This window comes from Actinia tenebrosa, unplaced genomic scaffold (genome assembly GCF_029948245.1).
Source record: "Actinia tenebrosa isolate PJP-AT-01 unplaced genomic scaffold, QUT_ActTen_1.0 PGA_scaffold2__45_contigs__length_23673736, whole genome shotgun sequence".
Lineage (NCBI taxonomy): Eukaryota > Metazoa > Cnidaria > Anthozoa > Actiniaria > Actiniidae > Actinia > Actinia tenebrosa.
In genome coordinates this window covers 11,535,947-11,551,926 of record NW_028292579.1, presented here as the reverse complement: position 1 = coordinate 11,551,926, position 15,980 = coordinate 11,535,947, and positions in this window count along the sequence as shown.

Below are 15,980 nucleotides of genomic sequence, written 5' to 3'. Positions count from 1 at the left end.
ACCATAGCCGGCTCTTTGGAGGAACGGCGGCAGTTGTTTGCCGAAATCAATACTAAAGAAGAGCAAATCCGGCAAAGAGATCAGGCCATCGAAGACCTGGAGGGGCAAATAGAGCGGCAGCAGGAAATAATCAACGACCAGACTCGTCCCGAAGAGGAAAGGGAAGCAGCTCAAAAGGAAGTAGAAACCCTTCAGGAGAGGGTTGCGGAATTACAGGCGCAAAGAGAAAACCTGGAAAAGGAGTTGGGGCTTACCACCAAGGAAAAGGTAAAAAGAGCTCTGGTGAAGTATGGTATTCCGCTGGCATTTGCGGTCGCTATTTCGAGCGTAGTAGGAGTTATCCTATCCGCACTTAAGGCTACGGGCGCAGGAGTAAAGAAATTAGGTAAGGGACTGACGGACTTGGGAAAAAAGATGGCAGCCGGTCTTCCTGGGCTGCTGGGTTCGGTTGTTTCCTTGGCACTTAGGGCCGGCGGCGAACTGTTGAAGTTCGTGGGCAACAACATTTGGATCTTGGTTGTCGCCGTTGGAGTAGTGCTCTTAAAGAAGATCAGATGATTCCTTGTCTTTATATATTACTCGTGGCTTATCGTCGTCGGGCATCCGAGGCGTCCTCGACTGGGGATAAGTAAAGATAGTATTCGCCCCGGGTTGATAATTCGGCAACAGGGGCAAGGCACTCATAGTAGAAATGGACTTATGATTCCAAATGGCGTCCGGCGGGGGGTTGGCCAGCGGCGTGGAGGCATTTAACCGAATACGGCTACCGCCCCCATCGCTGGGTCGAAGTTGAAGCTTTGCATATCGGCAATTGGCTATTATGTGAAAAGTTATTGCCGTTAGGTTTTCCCTACTATACTTATAGGGTTCCGAGGAAAAGTGGGCCGGGATCCTAGTATTGTTCTTCTTCCTGTAAGGATGTAATGGCTGGTCGTTCTCATCGACGATTCTAAACCCGGCGTTACAGGAGTATCGCGTTGAAATGCAAATAGTGCATATAACCAATCCTAAACCCCCAACCTCCACCCACAATCCGGCGTCTTGCCAAACATTATCTACATAGGTTTTTTCCTCTAGGTAATGAAAAAACCAACCTTCCTTCATGTGTGGGTTATTCATATATTACAGGGAACAGGCCCCCTTCGTTAGAAGGGGCAGCAAACATAGTTTGCTTCTAGAGACTAAGCACCGTAAGAGTGCTAATGGTCGCGTGGTTATAGATAGCATCTCTTTGATCCTCCATGCTATTCACCGCAACGCTTCCAGTATCGTCTACTCTCATTTGCAGCTTTACCTTTCCATGGCAATCGGCGGCCATATGAAAAGTCCAAACCGATAGATTTTCATCGCTGCCCGGGGGCGGTTCTACGGAGAAATGCGTAGGCTCCCTGTTGTTTGTCTTCACACGCATAGGCTGCAGTATGCCATTGTCATCCAGGAACCTGAAGCCCACGTTGGCGTGACTGCTCGTGCCAATGCAAATGCTGCATATTATCAACTTCTTTCCTGAGTAGTTCAAGTCTACAGACATTCCTGTGACATCAACCCAAGATGCTTGGGTGTATTTTTTCTCGCCTGTGTAAGTCGTATAGACACAATCTACTCCAGCTACGTAGGGGTTGTTCATCGCCATATATAATAACTTAGACCAACGCCTGCGGTGGCTAAGCCAGCCTTTAGTAAGTTATGGTCATATTCCTCGGGTATCGTAGGCAAAACCTTCTTTCGTTTCTTAACTACGGGTAGCTTCGTTTCGTGTGACTTTTTTGGCTCCTCTACAAAGTGAGGAATGCCCTCAGAGTTCACGTCATTCACCCCAAACTTCATATCCTTAGTAGCTCGCTGCAGCTTGTTGTTATAACCCACAACGGAATTGGTGTTAATAACCAAATTACTTGGCATTAACCAACAACCAGGACTCAAGGCATAATCTAGCCGCACTTTAGATTGCTGCACCGCTAATTGATATCTCTGCACCGACTTGGATATGTCATTTTCTATTATTGCGGACTCAAACAGGGTTAGGAATTCCTGTTGCGTTTCCCGCGAAGCACCTTGGGATCCAACAATGGGGCTGCGGGTATTTACCTGCGCTCCCAGGATGCAGTAGACAAATGTTTCAATGCTGCGGTTAACTCGAGCTAGGTTTCTTAGGCCTTTTCCTTTTAATAATACAAACGGATCCCAAGGACTGGGGTAAATTGTCTCAATCCTATCGATCAGCGTAACGTCATTCTTACGACCACCCAAGTCGTAAAACTTTAGGATCCCGGGGTATTTTTGATGATACATGTCGGCCGGACGCACGCCGTCAACATGCCAAGCATAAATAATACCCAAGCCATGCGTGGCGCCCTCCCGATAACGAAAGTCTTTTTGCTGCGGCTTAAACTCATTCATTAGTCTTTCTAGGGCAGCGGAATCGTAGTGGTTATCCATTCGATTGAATGGTTTTTCCCCCGGTAATGGTACATTAAGCTCCTTCAATATGCGCCGCATAGTAAAGGCAACGTGGAACCTTAGAAAGGCAATGTCGAACATATCCGCGGCAACCCCGCAGCCCTTTGTAGCCGCCCAGACGGCAAAGTTTAACTGCTGCGGCCAGTACTTAAAGTTAGGCCCCTTTAACCATTCGTGGGCTTCTTTTCCTGAAGTGTGCGTAAGGTTAAAATCCTTAAAGATATCCCTTATTACTACGTCAAAGGTTTGCTTACCCACTGGAATTTTTAAATGCGTTACTATTTTATCAAAGTTGTTTATACCACCTTCAGCATCGTAAAATGGGTAATCCTGGTTGGTTATCAATAAATTCTTTGGAAAATTAGGCTGTACCTCCTTCGTTATTGACAAATGCTGTGCCTCTTTCCTCTTCTCATGCGGCTCCAAGTCCGCATTGCTGTACATTCTGGAGCCTTGGTAATAAATACCGTCGGGTCTTCTTTCGAACTTAGTAGGGTCTGCATGCGGAAACATCTTCCTAAATGCTCTCCAGTTGGCATAATCCCTGTTGTCATGATGTGGCTGCTCCTCAATGTCATTCCCAAAAGCGTCGTACATTAGTATATATAATGGATGTTATACCATCAGCACCTCAGTTGTACCCAGATGTTCCCTATACTACACCTAACGAACTAAATGCTGAAAACTTCAGGCTTAATAAAGCGAACTTAATCCTGGCTTACTTGGAAGGGCAGACACAACACTATGAAAAAGTTAGAAAAAAGTACGTCAGAGCCCGGAGTACGCTACATAAGATTGCGATAACTTCAGGATCCATATCCGTAGTGTTAACGGGCTCCGGCGTTGCTACTTCGCTTACTGGACCGGGAATAATCATTGGAGTTCCTTTGGCCGGCGTTGGGGCAGCCTGTGGTATTATTTCGGCTGTTGCTACGGGCATTATGAAACAGTTGTCAAGCAAAATATCCAAGCATGACACGACAATAGCTCTGTCAAGGGCTAAAGTAAATACAATTACCGATCTTGTCTCAAAGGCATTGCGCGACAGAAAGATAGACGACGTAGAATTCTCGCTTATTCTGGCCGAGGAGGAGAAATACGAGAAATTAAAGTCAGACATAAGGAATAAAAAAACAGTCGTAAAAGATCTTTCCGAGGAATCTCGCAAAAAGATCTACCAAGAAGCGAAAGAGGAGCTTCAAAGAAAACTCGCTCAGTAAACATCTGCTTTGAAAAAAGCGAGACAGGATTTTATTTGCATATTGAACGCCGGCTGTCTGGTTCATATGCAAATTAGTTTCACAAAATATTACACAGCCTCTGGCGCTTTCACAAAATATTACACAGCCTGCATCGTTTTCACAAATGTGAAAAAACTTGCGTAAAATCATCGCCTGGGAATCCATCCTAACAGGGGGTGGTTGGGGTCAATTTTGTAAAATATTTCGTAAATTACGTCAGGGTAATAAGGAATATCCTTATCCAGCCGACAAAACATCCACTCGGCTCTTGCCATATCAGAAACCTCGGGAATAGACTTACCGGTAATTTCAGACAAAAGATAGGGAATAGCTTTGTAATATTTCCCTAGTTTTAATTTTTTCAGCGTTTTCCGTAGACTTTGTGGGGTTGGCTCTTCTAAGTGGTCTATGATTTTCTTCCTTACTTCGTTGTTTAAATATACCAGTCGATAACCTTGGATATGACTCATCCAGTCCCTAAAGTATTTTATTCTTTTGTATGGGGTCTTCTTACGACCTCCATTGGCGTAATATTGCTCTCTGGTAGCATTTGGTACGGCATTACGAATATTCTTACCACATTCGTAACACTGTGCTGACGTGTCATCTTCTATTTGCATTTTCTTACCACAACAAATATACTTATTTGGCTTAGTAGGTACAAACTTGGGTTTCAAGCACTTTACACAGAAATCATAAACGAACTCTTTACATTCATGCATATATAAAACAAATATTTTAACTTAATACATAGATTTCGCAAACACAGCAGCAGTAAGGGAATTATCGCGTGGGTAATACCCGCTGCAGACGCATACATTTAGAGGGGCCTGAAACGCAGGTAATACCCGTGAAATTCGATGCTTAGTGACTTGGATTCCGCGAGTCCCCCTTACTGCTGCTTCGCGAGTAGGTTGATATGCGCGTAGGCAAGCATGCTGGCGCGGAGATGGTAATATTGCGGTCGATGATCTTGGTAGTAGCATAAAGCATTCCATTTGCGTTCTTTTTGGTCGGCTTCTATGAAATAGTCCCACTTCTCCACGGAAACCATGGTTCCTTGGTCATGGGCACACTTGATGAGGAAACTTAACTCACCTTCGTCTGTTATTAGGCGCCTTTGCATGTGTTTCTCGCCTTCTTTGGCGCCCTGGGTGAACTTTCCTATGACAATTCGGGCCGTGGGGTTGTGCTCTGGTAACCATTTAGTGAAGGCGGTATGGCAGAGTATGGCTTCATGCGCTGTGTATTTCAGGAGTTTACGCTCTTCAAGGAATTTTAGCAGCGGTATGGGTATCCATTCTTTCTCCTGTAAATGCTTGCCATACCAAGCGTAAATTATGGGATGCAAGTCTTTAGCCAACTTCCAAGACGTTAATCTGACGAACCCTGTTGCTGGCGTGTTGTAGCTGCCATCTAAGGACACGCGAAAGAACTGCGAGTCTGGGTGTCCGTAGCGGTCGTAATATTCCTTACAATCGCCAAGACCTTTAAATGACGCAGGATAGCAATGCTTCATGTCTAAGGAGACGTATTCGTCTTCGTCGTACTCCATATTCCAAAGACCTCCATGACCGTGTTCTACGCACGATTTGGAGATATCTCTGAACTCTTTTGGGGTAGGTTTCCAGCCGTTTCTCTTCTTGGCAGCTAAGAAGTCTAAGCTGCGGGAGCTAAGGACTTCATCTGAGAAGTCTTCCCCAAGGGTTTCGCAGGCGCTTTGGATGCGCAGATGTTCGATTTCGGGGCGGTAAAGAGTACCATCTTGAGTCATAAACTGGCTTCCTTCGGGATCCATCAGCCAAACGGAGTTCTCATGGATTAAGTCTACCAATGGGGAAGTTTCATAGACCTTAGTCTCTTTCTTCTTAGGGAACCGAAGTTCTCGCCAAGCGTGTCCGTTGTGTTGGTAGATGACTATAGGAGCGCCTCGGCCCCCATATTTATGAGTCTCTGGGTAAATGTACCCATCTGTTATGTCTTTCACATATATTCGCCTTTCTAAGAGGGTTTCTAGCTTCTTGATGTTATTTATCGTCGCTCCAGCCTTGTAGGTGGAGTTTTCCCATTTTCTTATGGCTTCTTTTCTCTTTGGGGTTAACTTACCACCGCGGGCGGAATCTTCAAAGAATTCCCTTACCAGTTTCCCGACGCAGTTGCCGGGATGTCGCATTGGCTTGAGTTTCCTAACGTCTGGCTCTTTGATCTCATACGCACCCTAGATAACTACCGTAACAGGGTAAGCAACCTCGTAGAACAGCGCGTCGATGCCTACCAGCGCTCCGGGGCGCGTTTGCTTATTTAAGACAAACAGGTTCTGCTTACCAGACGCCCGAATAGGGTTACGGCCTCTTTCTATTACCCAGTCGCCGTCGTAATACTTTATAAACGTTAACTGTAAACGGTAGTTACCTTCAGGCATCAGGTCTATTATCTTTTCGGCTCTTTCTTCATCCATGATTTCTTCTGTGTCTACTTCTGTGAATGTCGTGAAGGCGAAGTCGGCGTCCAAACGATCCAATACCTGGGTTAGCAGCTTACGTACAGTTTTGTTTTGAATGCGCGCAATGTTGTCCATCTATATCTAGGAAATATTTTAACCTTCGTTTACGACCCTACGCGGACGCATCCAATATTTCATAGGACGACGTCTAAAAGCAGGTTTGGGAACCGCGGTTTTTCTTGTCAACTCCTTTACGTATTCCTCGCGCGTTGTCGTACAAGTTGTTACAATTTCACAGGGATCCTTCCTGCGTAGATGGGAAATCAGACCACACTTTGTGAAGCTCTTGCTACATCTTGGACAAATAAGCTTACCACTCATTGTATACTTAACGATATTTTGTCCTCCATTAGGGGTAATATTTTAACTTAGTAATGTGGGGCACCAGTAAAACCCGTAGAGAGCTTTTCGAATCGAATTACGCAGGTAATACCCAGAACGACCTAACGGGTAATACCCGCGGCCGACGCACGTACGTGAGCGCGGGGAATACCCATGTAATTCCGGGGGGTGGCCGCGAGTCCCCCTTACTGCTGCTCGGGGGGTTCGTGAAGTTGGTAATGTTGGTACTGTTCAGGGGGAGGTTGCTCTTGCTCTTGCTCTTGTTCAGGAATGATTTCATCACACCAGGCAAAATACGAGCAGGGGATGTCAGGGTAGTTGACACAGCACGTGAAGGCACGGTTGTCGTTGTTTTCAGAATGACTGACATTGAGCTTGGCAAATAGATTGTGTTCCTCACACTTTGGGTGGCACTTGGGACCAATGGCAAAAAGGTAAGGGTGGATGTGCACGTAGTCTTCTTTTTTGATGTTGAGTTTGCACCCAAGAGAGGCTTGGTTGTACACGTGTTCCCTTTTAGCTTTGGTGCCCTTGCCTTTGGCGGACTTGACGCTACACGACGCATCGAGAAAGTACCCCTGTACACAAAGATGGCAATGTGGTGGTGGGGGCGTTTGTGACCGCGTATGCTCGATTGAAGTTGTACGACTCGCTAAGCAAGTTAGGAGAACGTGTGCTGTACCACGACACCGATTCCATTATTTATACTACCACAGGAGACGAGAAGGAAATTGAGTTGGGGTGTAATTTGGGGGAGTGGGAAGACGAATGCAAAGACCCTGCCCAAGACTGGCTGGTAGACTTTGTGTCGTTGGGACCCAAGACGTACGCGTACGAAACCAAGAAAGGCAAGCGTGTGGTGAAATGCAAGGGCATTAGTTTGGATTACCGCACAAGTAAAAACGTTCACATGGAAAGCATGAAGCGGTTGCTGGTCAACAAGCATGCTAAATTAACGGTGTCCTATGCCAAGCGCATAATACGAGATGGATTTGCTAAGCAATTGAAAACGGTGAGCATGGACAAGGATGTGCGGTTTGTGTATACCAAGCGGGTCTTGCAGGAGGATGGCATTTCAACGTTGCCGTATGGATATCGAAAGAGTATATAAAGACTTACCAAAGAATAAAGCCTGTAGTTTTTTAGAAGAAACATTTATAACATGGGTGGTGTGTGGACACAACAGTGTGCTTTAAAGGTGCAGATGGTAAAGAGGGGGGTTTTAGCCGCAACCGTGTAAATGTGGGGCACCAAGCGCAAACGCGATGCTGTTTCTCAGCCTGCTGTGGAGGATCTTTGGTACTCGCCCCCGTTCAACGATCAATCAGGAGGTGGACGGAAAGAAGGAAAGCGCAAAGGCAAGCCAAAAACCGAAGTTTTAGCACGTAAATGGAAACAAGAATATTACGAAGCGGGAAAGGACCATCCTCAAGCGTATGCTGGAACCAAGGCGTTTGTTAATAATCAGGAAAAAGGAACTAAGACTAAACGTGAAAAACAAGCATGGTTGGAAACGCAAACCACGCATCAAATGCACGTGCCTGCCCGACGCAATTACCCCCGACGCCCTTTTGTGGTTCACTCCATGGACGAGCAGTGGCAGGTAGATTTGTCAGACATGCAATGGCATAAAAAAGCAAACGATGGAAACGCGTGGATTTTGTTTGCCATTGATGTTTTATCTCGTTACGTGTGGGTAACCCCCTTAAAGCGTAAGACGGATGAGGAAACAGCGGAGGGGTTACGGCGTATTTTTAACAAAGTTGTGGAGGACCCTGACAAGGTGCATACTTTACCCTTGACGGTGTACGTGGATCAAGGAACGGAATTTTATAATAAGGACGTGAAGGACTTGTTGGCTCACCTGCCTATTCCGGCGACGTTGCGCTCAGGTAAATCTATTACCAAAGCAGCTATTGTAGAGCGGGTGCAGCAAACGATCAAGAAGCGGTTGTGGAAGCGGTTTTACGAAAAGCGATCGTACCGATGGGTGGATGAAATTGACCAATTGCTGGAGGCGTACAATCATGCTTATCACTCCAGCATTGGTCGATCCCCAGCCTCCGTAACACGACAAGTGGAACGGGAGGTGTGGGACAAGCTGTACAAGGAATGGTCGGACGAGCGCCAGGCGGTTAAGGCTGCTCCTCCTGAAAAACACTTTGCGTTTAACGTTGGGGACGTGGTGCGTCTAAGCAAGCAAGCCACGTTGTTTAAAAAAGGGTACCTCCCCCAGTGGACAGAAGAGTGGTTTAAGGTGCGAGCTCGAGATGCAGGACCGCCACCGTATTACCGGTTGGAGGATTTCGATGGGGAGGACGTGCTGGAGGGGACATTTTACGAGAATGAGATGCAAAAGATAAGTGACGAAGAACAGAGTAATGCCAAGTTCCCCATAGAAAAAATTGAAAAGCGTCGCGTGGATCCGGATACCCAGAAGAAACAAATATTTGTGAAATATCAGGGGTGGCCAGACAAGTACTCGACGTGGATCAACGAGGACCAGGTGGAAGACTTGTCGTAATGGAACGCAGTCCTTTTGTGTTTTGGTGTAGCAGCAAACCAGATGCAGCTTATGCACGCACCATGAACAATAAGCCTGAACTATTTACGGTGCAATTGCCCAGCCCCTGGGTTATGACAGGAGCGTGGTCAGTACGTGTCTTAACAGCCATCACCCCTCAAGTGGATCGTACACAAACGCCTGGAGACTTGTTGTTGTATACGGACATGATGAAGTATGAAATAGTGGGGCATGACTTTTTTCCGTTACTGGAGCGCATTACCTCTCCCAGCAATCAAAGCATTCAACATTACGAGCCTGTAAACCCGTTTGTGCGTCGATTGGATCGAAATCATTACGACGATTTTAACTTTATTATAGCTGACGACAAAGGCAAGTCGCCAGTGTGGATAGCGTCCTTGGATCACAGCACTCTGCTGTGCTTGCAGTTTACACCTGAAGAAGATAACTTTGATGCTAGCACCATGGAGCAAACATTTTTGTCCAACCAGTCATTAAATTATTTTGGAGCCAATCGACCAAGTAATTTTACAGCCTACTTATCCAGTCTGCAACGGTGGGAAGGATCGTGGACTACAGGAATATCCAAGATTACGCTTCCACCGGCTCCAAAACGCTTGCAATTGGACACCTGGACTGTGGAGCTGAGCATTAACATTCCCCTTCATTATTCGGCTAAGCACTCTTTTACTATTCAACAAGCAAAGTCTGTGGAGGAGTTAGTTGAACAATTTAATGAGGGTGCTCAACGCGTCATGAATTCGTGGTTTAACCACAAAACCGTGAGTGACAAGTATGGCAATGGAGGTGTAGGGGGAACGACGGACCTGGATCGACGCGTGATGTATTACATAAATACAACCCCTGAAAAAAACGAGCAATTTAAAAACGAGATTAAGCACCCAAATGTCAAGCATGTATATGCATTTTCAGATGGGCCAACATCTCAGTTTAAAAACAGATACTTGGTCAACTTCTTGCACAAACTCAAGAAGATAGTAAACATTCAGTGGAACTATTTTGCAACCTCTCATGGCAAGGGTGTCGTTGATGGAATAGGTGCAACAGTAAAGCGGCTTGTTTGGAATGCAGTCATGACCAGGGCTGCACCTGTAAATCAAGATGCACATTTACAAAGTGGCTTGTACTCTCCCAATGGCAGTGGATGTTAGCCTTGTTTCCAAGAAAGAAATAGATGATATATTAAGTTCTCCATCCATGGAGAAATGGTTCTCAGAGGCACCACCAATTCATGGGATTTCTCAATTTCATTGCATTGAGCCAACAGAGAGAGGTTTTGTCAACTGTCGCCTTTATTCTTCTCAGTCATCATTTCAGAGTGAAGGACCACCAGACGTATTTCCATATAACAGCGACTTAGAATCAAGCTGTTCTGGTGACACTACTAGTGAGTATGAAGACTGTAGTGAAGATGAAGAGGATGAAATAGCTTATCATAATCAAGAGGATGATCTTGATAAAGAAGAGAAAGAAAGTGATATAGTGGATGGGATAGAAAATGAAGAGGGTGAGGACTCAGAGACAGAGATGCCAGCAAAGAAGGACAATGAGAAACATCTCCACATAAAACTTTGAATCCCAGATGACCTGTCTAACCCACTTAATCAACCATCAGTGCACTATTCTCTTCCTCAATACAAAATCAATGAAGTGGAAGCAGTATTAAGCAATTGAATAAATTTCAAGGGAAGTAATCTCATAAGTCCTTCAGATTTGAAGAGTTTGACAAACATTGATGCTGTAAAAGCTCAAGACAAGTGGCTGACCAATTTTATTGTTGACGACTACATGAGGTTAATTCAGTCTACTAGTCACAACACCAATGTTAAAGTAAAAGCTATTTCATGGGAGGTGTTTGAGAAGACAAAGAGTTGTAAAATTGCCAAGCACCTCCAGGATGATAAAGAATCACCTTTTTCCACATATGATCTCGTTGTTATACCTTGCAACAAGCCACACATTGAGCATTGGTTTCTTCTTGTTGTTCTCCCAAAGAAGAAGATAGCTGCTGTTTTAGATAGCAAAACTGGTAACTTTGTAAAGCCCTCAGCTCAAACCGTGCTTGACAAGATTGGTACTGTCCTTAAAGAGTTGGACTGTGATGTACAAGATTGGAGGTTTACATGTAACACTAAAGATGAAATACCCCAGCGGACCAACGGTTACGACTGTGGTGTCTACATGTCTGTATGCCAGATGTATAGCAGGCTTAGGGCCAATGCTTCAAAAGTCTTGTTTTCCACAATTTAGACAAGGCATGGTGTACAGTCTCCACAGGAGGATTCTGCACATGATTCCTGAGCCAGCTATCATACTAGAGCACTACTATGCTGTCGACTATCTGACCAACTACTACATTGGCAGGGCACTCGGCTTTGAAAACCAGATAGTGAAGTTCAAGTTCCTTCACAGAGTAGGAGCTGAGAGATTCGATTGGCCTAGAAGGGAAGATATAGATAACAAGCCTATTTCCTCTGTTTTCTTTGGTCCAATCACACTTGAGAATACAGGTCCTTTTGTTGTACCAATGCGACAGGACATTGAGAAAATATTCAAATCAATCAAGTAGTAACATGTCAAAGTCCTTTTAATACTACCGTAAGGAAAACCGCTGCTTTTATCCTTTTGGATATCAAAAACAAACAAACTTTATAGTTGATTGATCTTATTATGAACATTATAATGAATATGAAACATTGTTTGGTGACTATGATTATTGATAAAGGGTACAATATTTGATTGCTCTAATCTCGTTTTTGAAAACTGTTTTTGCCTGATTACAAATAGACTATTATATTTAACCTTTGTTACATTTCAATTGTTTTTAGATATATATTATCTATATCATTTATATATTATACTGGTACTTTAAAAAACTTTGTAATTGTAATGGAAAATATCCTTAAATTAAGTTCCAGTACCAAGAGTTTGCTCATCTGGAACAAAGAAGGGAAAATATTTGATTTTTGTGAATACGGTAATAACGTAATGTCCACAAAATTTCTGAATAGCCAAAAACAATATATAAACAGTATCCATTCTAAAATAATCCATTTATCAAGCTAACAGAGCACCCTCAACAACTTTGGAATGTAGCTCTTAGTTTTTTCAGAATTTAAACTTAAAGGTCCAAATGTTGTGGACATTACGTAATGTCCACAACAGAAATTAAATCACATATTTTGAAGAAGGGATCAAGTAGTTTTGTGAGTTTTCATTGCCACCTGAAAGATAGAGTTGAAGGTTATGTTTTGATGGAAAAATGCAAAACATGATCTTTTAAACATTCATTCTATTGCATGTCAAAAAGCATATCGGAAATGTTCAAATTTAGGTGTTTGGGGAAACATAAATTTCGATGGCCGCTAACAGAGTGGGTGTGGTCAGAACTGATTATATTTCATAAATTTCAAAGAATGTAGTTATTAAGAGCGGATGTCAGCAAGCATCAAACATTTAGTGGCAAGCCTCAAAAAATCGATTTTGCTCATACTTTCAGTATTGGTAGCCTATTATGTCCCAATCATCATGGTGTAGTTTATTTGTGAAAATATTTTTTTGCTTTTGAGAAATAAGCATTTTACTCGGACCGGGTAAATATGCTAATTAGTAATGCCTCAAATTGGCCAACTTCAGTGACATCATTTAACGAAACTATCTAACCTTTGGTATTGATAACATGATTTTCTTATTGCCTATCATCTGTTCTTCGTTCACTGTTATTATTGAAGATTTCACTGCAATGTGGAATTTTCTACGAATTTTTTCATCGGCCATACTTTTTCCTACTACAAAAGTAGCCTCAAAACAATGGTCATTTAAACTATGTGCGATACAACGAAATCCAACGAGCTTCTAGATTTTGAAAGATGAAGCGATGATACTTCCAATGATATAAAAATTTCTTTGTGTATTTCAACAGTATTTACGAGGGGCGAGCTCAAATTTCCGTAAAATATCAAATATTAGTGACACTGAAATCAACAAGATCGTCTGGTGAGCGGTCGATTAATCATGTTTACTATCTTAAATCATTTATAAAACTAAAGTTATAATCGCTAACCTTGTTTAGTTGGTGAAACTTAAAAAGCTTCAATTGTGGTTTTATCAATTGTTTGTCAGGTTAAGTGCATCGCATCCGGTTTCAGGTAATAATGTCAGCATGGTACTGTAGAGCGTGACGCTGTCCCAAAGGATTGTAACAGCCATATTTGACATCTGCGACGGCGACGTCTACTGTAAACAACTTCACTTTTGGGTTTCGCGCCTTCAAAGTCTGTATTCCCTGTGGATGAGTTGACTTTACAGACAATGTTTTGAATAAAATTTCCAATGAACAGCTTCCCAAAAAGAGATTATTAACACTTCAGGTTGATGTCGCCGTCGTAGATTTTGAATGTCAGCATGGTACTGTAGAACGTGACACCTTCCCGAAGGATTGTAACAGCCGTGTTTGACATCTCATTTCTTTAAATTTCTTAGAATAGCAAGTTAAACTTTCTTTTCTTCTTTATCCTAATGGTTTGCCTCTTAAATGAAGTTTTAAACAAAAAAACACCAAGGCCAGGTTCATATATCATTAACTTGATCGTTATTGAGATAAAAGACGGCGAATGTACAAAGTCCCTTGATTGACAGGCCGTTGTTTTTATAATATGAATATGTTTTGCAAGTGCAAGGTAATCACTCACTAGTAAAATGTGCGTCCTAACTCACAGTAGAATCAAAACATGGAGATTTGCTGTTCTTTTAAATCTATTGTCGGTGGAATCTGTGGTTTTGACCGTAAAGATCGTGCATATGATACACAGGTGATACCTCTATTGACATGCAAGAAAGACATCTCGAGTCACTTGCGGAGTTGCAAGTTTTCTGGCCCTGAAAATGAGGTGGATTTAATTTTGTCTCGCGCTGGTTTATTCAAGACCCCCAAAAACATAGAAGAAATAACCATTTGTCCAAACCATCGTTCTGTTCTTGGCATTGGGTGGAGTCGGGGCTCTAACACTAGATGTAGGATACCCCAAGAAGTTTCTGGTCAAAAATGGAAAGGGAAAATACCAAAGGCGGACAGAGGTGTTGGAAAAGGCGCATCTCAGATGCTGTTGAAACAAACTGGAACATTTATTCAAGCTGGTTCTGGTAAGTGTCCTTAAAAGTCATCTCTATTTGATATCCTCCTGATTTTATGAGCTCAGGATAACGTTTTCAATTTACTATTCAATCTAGGAATGTGCACCAACTGTGAAAAAAAGTTAAAACAAACAGAGCTTGAAGAGAATATCGTATCAACGGTTGCAATGGATTTTGAGAAGCTTCAATTGGTGAGTGAGGATCATATTGCCATTGTCCCAAACTGCATTTCCCTACCACAAGAAGCCCACTGGACAATGGACTGACTATAATGGAGCGTTTTCACTCACGTGAGAAGGCAGCAATAAACAATAGAAACTTTCTGCACAGTTTTTGCATAAAAATAGAGTTCAATTCCCGGAGGATAGAAAATGTATTGTTTTGGTACCCCATAATGGCCACTGTGACGTCAATTGAAAACGCTCTATATTGAGCGTTAAATGAATATACGTATATACAAAATGGTTATGTTATGAAACATAATTATAAGTTTGCTTAACGTTTAGGGATAAGAGTAACAAGAGAAAAAAAATTATTGACACTAAATGATCATATATTTGGAAATTACCAATTTAGATCAGACAACAAAATAATATTCATGAGGTGACAAAAAATAAAAGGATTGGTAAAAAGCTACAAAATTGTCTTAATAATCAAGATGATTTAAGGGCGTTAATAAAATTTTGAATATATTTTTATTTAAAGACGGATGAAGATCAAGAGGTCTCCTTTAAAACACCACTGAAGTCAAGTCCAGCTGCCTCAGTCTGTGCATTACATGAAACACCCGTGAGCCTTTATCAGCCTTCAGAGGCACAGTCCGTATCCTTGGTTCTTGAAGAAGACAAATCCTTTGCATATGAGACACCTAGAGACCACCTCAACGCATTTCTAGCTGCGCGAGATATAAGCCCGATTCGCCACTCATTGGTAACACCATGGGACACAGCGTCAGCGCGAACAAAACGCCACCATACTCGAAAGGCAAAACAAGTTGTCGGCGCATGTCTTGAAGAGATTGCGCCCCAAGACCACCAACAGCTCCTTACCTCGGTCTGTAGTTCTAATAACACTTGCGATAATATAGATTCTGCTTTGCTAGACGCCCTCACTGAGTGTTACAACAACGCTGGACATTGGAGTACGCGTAGGCAGATTCTTTCCATTATTGCAGATAAAGTCAGCTATAATGAACTACAGAGATGGATACCAGACCTTTCCAGGTACCGCTACAATATCGCAAGGCATCATCGTCTCTTACACGGAAGAGGTTCAGTTATCCTCTCCCCGTCGACCGCACGGATGTATGTTCCAAAAGAAAAACTAGACCACTTTCTAACGTATCAAAGTTATTGTCATGAATCAGGCTTTTCCCCTATGAGTAGAAGCACCTTGTGCCGAGTACTAAATGTATGTTCAGCGTCGGTACGCAAATCCCAACAAGGATTAGATTACTTCTCCGCTGAAGGGGCTAAAGCTTTTGACGAACTGGAAGAGATGGTGGAAAAGCTTGGTGATGAATATGGAAAAGGACTTACTTGGGCAAAACAACAAAATGAAAAGCTAAAACGTTCCAAGAGATATCTCAAAACCGACTATAAGGTAATGAACCATTAACAATGAATGAAAAAAGTACATGCATTGTCCCCATTAACCTTCATCCTACATTTTCCTCACAGGTTCACATTTCCCAGAGTTCCACAGTACCTGATCACTGCATACCTTATGCTCTTAGCTTTAAAGCTGACGAAGACTA